This window comes from Desmodus rotundus, chromosome 8, assembly GCF_022682495.2.
Source record: "Desmodus rotundus isolate HL8 chromosome 8, HLdesRot8A.1, whole genome shotgun sequence".
NCBI lineage: Eukaryota > Metazoa > Chordata > Mammalia > Chiroptera > Phyllostomidae > Desmodus > Desmodus rotundus.
The window spans coordinates 117,594,096-117,600,972 of record NC_071394.1 but is presented as its reverse complement, the minus strand read 5'-3'; the positions used below and the strand labels follow the sequence as shown (position 1 = coordinate 117,600,972).

Sequence of the window (6,877 nt, the reverse complement as noted above, 5' to 3'; positions counted from 1 at the left end):
GATTTTCCACCTATAGCTCTGCTCTGCATTATCTTTGAGCCAATGAGAATTAAATTTGGAAAAATATTAGAATCCCCCATCCCTACCAGTAGATGGAATTTAGAACTAACTCCTGGCTAGAAGATCACTATCCAAGGGGCCCCACTGGCTCTGTCTGCTTTCTGAGCTACATGATTTAGCCCCCCAGCTCCCTAGGGCCTGTACCCTAGGATTTGAATGGGCTTAAGTTCAGGTGGACACATATTAGTTTGCTAATTTGCCATAACAAAGTACCACAGACTGGGTAGCTTAAACAACAGAAATGTATCTCCTCACAATTGGAGGCTGAAGTCCAAGATCATCATGTCTGCAGGTTTGGTTTCTTCTGACGTTCCCTCTTCTTGGCTTGTAGATAGTCATCTTCCCCCTCTCTCTTCAAATGATCTTCTCTTCATCTGTGTCTGTGTCCAAGTCTCCTTTTTTTATAAGGAGACAACTGATACTGGATTAGGGCCTACCCTAGGGACCTCAATTTAACTTAATTACCTCTTCAAAGACTCTATCTCCAAATAGTCACATTTTCAAGTACCAGGCCTAGAACTTCAACATACAAATTTTCTGAGACACAATCCAGCCTGTAACCACAGTCTATTTTCTTTTCTGCAAGGACTAGAAACCTTCCCTGAACCCCAAATCACTTGGCTGGAGCCCTGACAGCCTGCCTAACATAGTCTTTTCCCAGAGGAGGATACTTTGTCCCTGTTTTCCTCATGTTCAAATAAGGTCTACTTCCATATGGACGAGGCCACCTGGTCACTTTGACCAGCTCCTGTCTGTCCCTCATCGCCCACATCCAATTGATGACATTTACTCAGTTCTTCCTTAATATATCTTTATTTCATCTACCAACCACAGTGTCACAACATTCCATCCAAGATCTAACAGCAATAGCCTCCTAACTTTTTCCTTGTTCCTCCCATCATTCTTTCTAATTCATTTGACCCACAACAGCAATTATGACCATAAAATTTCATACAAAATCTCTCAGTGGTTCCCCAGACAAATAAAACCCATATCCTCCCCTTTAACAAGGTTCACAAAGCTTTTTATAAAGTAGTCCCAGCTTACTACCTCATCCTTTCATAACCAACCTCCTGTACTCAGTCATTGCCACTATATGAATTTACTTGCAATAGTTTATTATGGAGACTCTTCAGTGCAAAAACAGGTAAAATTCCGTGTTTAAAAGCTGGAGTCATTGTAGAAAGAGCATGTAGCAGAGTGAAAGGGCGTTTGAAACGAACCAGCTAAATTCGAGTTCCCTTTCTTTTACTTTTTTAAGGCTTTTAGTGAGATGTAATATATACAGAAAATGGCACAAATCTTTGTGCAGCTGAACGAGCTTTTACATCTGTATACATTTTTGAACTACTACCCATGTCAAGATATAGAACATTTCTAGTCACACAGAATGTTCCTTGATACCCACTTCTAGTCAAAGCCCACCCAGCAAAAGTAACGACTCTCCTGATATCTATGAGAATTGGTTAATTTTGCCTGCTTTTGAACTTTATATAAAAGTAATCGTACATCCGGCTTCTTTGGCTCAGCTCCATTGCTATGAGACTCAACCAAGTATCTGTGTAACTACGAGACTCATTCACGTGTCTACATACTTGCTTTCCTAACTTACATTTGGTAAATCATTTCTCCTCCTCAGCCTGGTTTCCTCAATAACACCATCCTGCACGATGGACTGAGAGACACAAACGCTGATTGTGGCTTCTGGCAAATAGCAGGCTGTTCATAAATTCTAGTTATTGTTACTGTGATAAACTGTGACATCTTTTGCTTTTAAGAAAACTTTTGCTATTATTACACTATATTCAGGTTTGTTTGTTCTGTTGTTGTTGTTATTTTATGTGGTAATTCAGAGCTACCCTGCCTTCAGGACTGAAATGTAGGTAACAATATGTTTAAATCAGGATTATGTGAAACACCCTCCAAATGAACAAAGGAGATTTAACAGTGTGCCCTATCACTTATCAGGTGAGAAAAAAAGTGTGAAAAAATCACCTCTCACCTCTGCAGAAGGCTTTCTATATTTCATGTTTTGTTTTTACTGTGTATTATTTTCTGGGTGGCCTCCTTCCAGACAGACCACAATTTTCTCTGGGGTCAGAGACTTAGTTCTTTAAAAAATGAGATAATAATAAAAATAATGAAAATACTATGACGTGGCTTTTATTGGAGTTCTGTTACCGTGGTCTTGTGCAGATGCTATGATACTGTGTAGAATTTCTCACGGGAGCTGAAAAACTTAACAAACAAAAACAGCGGTGCTTTTTGTTGTACACTGAATCTGAAATGTTAGTGACATTCTAGTTAGAGGCCCAGCTCTACTGAAAATATCTCAAGGATCGTTTGCTTATTTAGAGGAGATAAAGTCAAGTCAGTGAAAACTTTTAGTGCCCAAAAGTCTCTGCACTATTAATCTGACAGAGGGACAACTTTCTGAATTCGTCATCCACTCCTCCCCCAAACTGGAGAACCTACTATGTGCCATGCACTGTGCTGAGTCCTGGGGAGACAAAAACAGATCAAATGAAGTCTCGGCCTTTAAGGAACTTGGAATCCAGGAGGGAGAGACAAACACGTGGACAGATGATTACAGTCCAACAGGATAGAAGATGATGTGGGAACTTAGAGGAAGGGCAAATTCATTCATATTACAGACGTCTTTATATAAGTGCTTGTATTTAAAGTAAGTCTTAAAGGATGATCAGGTACGCAACCAGAGAAAGCCATGGAGCCTAACCGACAGCATGTTAGTGTACAGAATAGGTGTAGGACAATCATCACAAACCACAAATAAGGTTGAAATAGCTAGACTGACCACTATTATTTGGAGCCGTATAGACAAGACCCAACAAGGAAAAAAGAAATCAAATGCTGAGAATTGCTGTCAAGTTGCGGTGCTTTCTCACCAGTGCTTTGCCCAGACAAAAAACCCCACAGCACTGAATCTGGTATCGTTATAAGAGACATGAAACAGTAAGTCCAAATGAAGAGCTGCCACAAGTTCAGGCCTTGACCTTCTGTAAAGAAGAGTGCCTACGCTAATATATTCCATTAACTGGATTCTATGTCACGGATTCAGTGATTCCATGACATACCATGAGAAGGCATGGATGAAAGGTTTCCTTTAGAAATGAGGTATTTATGTTGTCAAGTCACAGGACTCTCTGCTCTTTGAGGGGAGAGGCTTTGTCTTATGCACAATCGCAGCCCCAGCGTCTGTCACAGGACTTGGCATTTGCAATGTAAATGTTTGTTGCATAAGTCCCTGTTAATGAAGGATGTAAGAACACCATGTGAAACTAATGTGGGTCACATGGTCCATTGATTATTTCTCCTTCGCATCTCCTCCATTCTCCTTCCTGTCACTAGCTCTGCCTTAATTTAGGCTCTGTTGTGCTTTATGATTTTGGCTGAAGGTACTTCTAGACTCTCCATGCTTTAAGAGGTGTTTTCTGGCCGAGGCACTGTCTTAATGTAGAACAAGAGTAACACATTTCTGGCATTATCAGCTTGGCATCTTGTTCTTCCTGAGGAAACTGCCCCTCCCCTTCTTTATTATATGGTTTCTACCAGTGTCCTCACATCCTTACATGACACCTCTCTTTAACCATACTCATTTGTCCAAGAATGGGTGTCTGACCTAAAATCGGCCAATGAAACTTTGCCCTAGGAAATATTAAATACAAGTCTAAGTATACCAGACAGGTCATCTCCTGAGGTGGAAAACATAAAATGCAAAATGTAAAAGCCAATAAGAGACGAGTTTTATGCAATGTAGAGAAAGCTGTCTCTAAGGAGAAAGAAAAGGTGATGCCCAACCTAAGAGAAACAGAAATTCGAGATTGAGAAAATCTTGGTGGAGTTTGAACCTCTGGTTATAGGTACTCTGAGGCTCAGCTCCAGTCCTGCCTTTCTGGGTCTTCACTCTTCTTTGAGTCACCAAAGACTTGTGTGTAGGTCATGTCTTGTATGCCTCTCCGAGTCCTCTCAGCCCCAACTCCCACATGCGGGCACTGGTTCCTTGGACGCTTCAACCCTCATTGTGTAGGTGCATCTGGCAGCACCTTGTACCTCTCACCTGCCTCTCTGACGCTGCTGTGTGGAACACCCCTGAGGACCCTCTCAGCTGTCACACATATACAACCCAGAAGTACAGGGGAAATTAATAATGCCTGTGGGGCCCTCTTGGTCAACAGTGAGTGGAATCCAATGGATAAATGAGTCCTGCTTTGTATTTCCTGGGAAAGCAGTTTCAAAGCACATTTTGTAAGACACCTCCAAAGCTCTCAGGGTACCCAGCCCTAGTAACCTGTGAAGTAGACAACTCAATACGACATCTAAGTATTTGTCTTTCCCTCCTCCCCTATTTCACTCTGCCTTGTCCCTCACTCATGATCCCTGGGATTACATTCCAAGACGATCCATTTGTACACAATTTTGGCTAAAACTACTTGCTCTTTGTTTCTCATTTCTTTTTAAAACTGATTCAAGTCCTTGCTTTCAAAGACATAGTCCCAGTTAATACAAAGGCCTGCAATGGTTCCCTCACTGACCACAGAGTAAGATCATACAAGCAACAGAACTGAATGGGAACACACAGAAATCTGAGCCAGAGTTTGTGTGCTTAGCTTCTCCGGTGCCGCGTAAATGTCTGTCACCTTCTCCATAACTATCAAGTTCTCTCTAACTGTGCGCCATGCCATTGGGAATACATAAAAATCCAGGCCAAAAAATCCCAGCCTACTGTCTCCAGTGTCACGCCAGTCCACTATTTGCCTGTTTCTGTCCTCTTGTGAGATGCGTCAAATACCACGTTTTATTCCATTGTCTATTGTTCAATTTTAAGGTTGTTTGTAATTTTTCTTTTAAAACCAGCGTTGAAATAAATATCCTAAAAATAAAACTTACATCTCTAGCTCTGTTTATTTCTGAAGGATGATTCCTTGAAGTGGAATTATTATGCTAATTACTGTGAATTGTCAACAATGCAAAGTTTTAAATACATTTGCTAATCCGATACAAGTATATGGATACAACTTAGTTTTTATTAGTAGTGATAAATATTTTGTGTGCTTGACACACTTTTTATTGTCCCTCTATGAATTATCTACATATTCTTTTCCATTTTGAATTGACTATTATTTTTCTTACTGATTTATATATTGTCTTTCTACATGAAATCTTTTTCTAGCCTGTGTGTGATTTTTATTGTAATTGCTTTTTCTTTTACTTTTACTAGTAATGATTTGACAGCTTTATATATGTATGGAGTGTTTTTCTTTTTTATTCCATTATTTAATACTTAGTAAGAGATCCCATCCTATCCTCTATATTTATTTCTTCTGTGTTCTGTTTTTTAAATAGATTTCCAACTACATCTATTTTCTTTCCTTCCTCTTTATTTCATTTTATTAGGGTGGGAATTGAATATCTAACTTAATTTTTCCAAATAAATAAACTTTTTTTCTAATACTATATTTCCAGAAAGATTTACTGAATAACCTACCTACCTTTCCCTTTTCAGTTCATCTTTTTTTTAAATCTTGGATCTATTTCTAGGCTGTTTATCCTCTCCATCTATCTGCCAATTTCTGTGACTGTGTCATGGTCTTGTCATTTCCAACTAGTTCTTAAGTGCTAAACAGGTAAAGTAAAGGTACAAATGATATATATTTTTTCTTCCACTATGCAACCTGCTTCAGTGCCCGCAGCCTACAAGCAGAGGCCAGGCAATGGTTCAAGGCCACAGTTTACTCTGGCATGGGGCACTATGAGAGATCTGGGGGGTAGGGAGGTGGGTCTGCCATAAACCCAGACCCATGCATTGCAAATTATATTTTTACCTCTTCCAATTTCAGGCCATGTCTCAACACATTCGCCCATTGGACTTACTGAAGGCTCAAGACAAGATGTGATTGGTCAGTGGCAGGACAATAAGCAGTGTCAACTGCTTTGTCCTTCCTGTTCTTTGCATGCTGGTTCCTAGTTTGTGAGCAGACAGAAGAGGGATGGGCTATGAGAGCCTGTAGTCCACTCTCCAGGTTCAGCTAAAGAATCTTGACCTCCCATCCTTGGTTGCAGAGCATGTTTATATTTATTCAGTACACACCAGCTGGATCCCCAGGAAGCAGACTCTGAGGTGGAGATTAACACAGAGGAAGTTTATTAGGGAGTGCTCTGGTGGTCAATACTTCTGGAAAAGAAGGGAGAGAAACAGGGTCAGGCAGATGGAGAAGTTGAGCTGTGGTGTAGTCACAACAAGAACTTAGCCAACTCCCGAAGGAGCTCTGAAGCTGGGATGGCCCTTTAGGACTATCTTGAATTGGAACAAGGAGGCTAAGCTTTATACTGCTGCATTCACCAACCATTGACAGAAGGCTACCCTAGGAAGGGGCATGGCCTTGAGTGAGGTATGTCTCTTTAGTAGAAGCTGTAGCACTAACAGTAATTACAGAAACATAAATTTGTGAGATTCATTCATTATTGTGTGTCCCTCTCTACATCATAAGCTCCAGGAGGTAAAGGACCATGTCTGTGTTTAATAACTATTGTAGCCTCAAAGCATAGCAATTTTTTTTGTTGTTGAATTTCTGGCACATAATAATCACTCAATAAATAACTGCTGGATAAATAAATGACTAGAGGAGGCAATATGATCCTCATTGTCTAGAGTTTACAATGAAGAGGGGGGCACAAAGACATGGCTAATAAATGGCAGAGCTGGGGTTCAAATCCACATCTCTCTGGTTCCAGAGGCCATGCTCTTTCCACGATGATAGTGTCTTAGTCAGCACAGGCTGGGAAAACAAAATACCAT

General features: G+C 40.4%; 1 non-coding gene across 1 annotated transcript; it reads right to left on the bottom strand.

The window, feature by feature from the left end:
- Positions 1 to 5,742: 5,742 nt before the first annotated feature.
- LOC112310028 (small nucleolar RNA SNORA42/SNORA80 family) lies at positions 5,743 to 5,883 on the bottom strand. Its single transcript, XR_002975344.1, has one exon. It is a non-coding gene; the product is annotated as a small nucleolar RNA SNORA42/SNORA80 family (small nucleolar RNA).
- Positions 5,884 to 6,877: the final 994 nt, after the last annotated feature.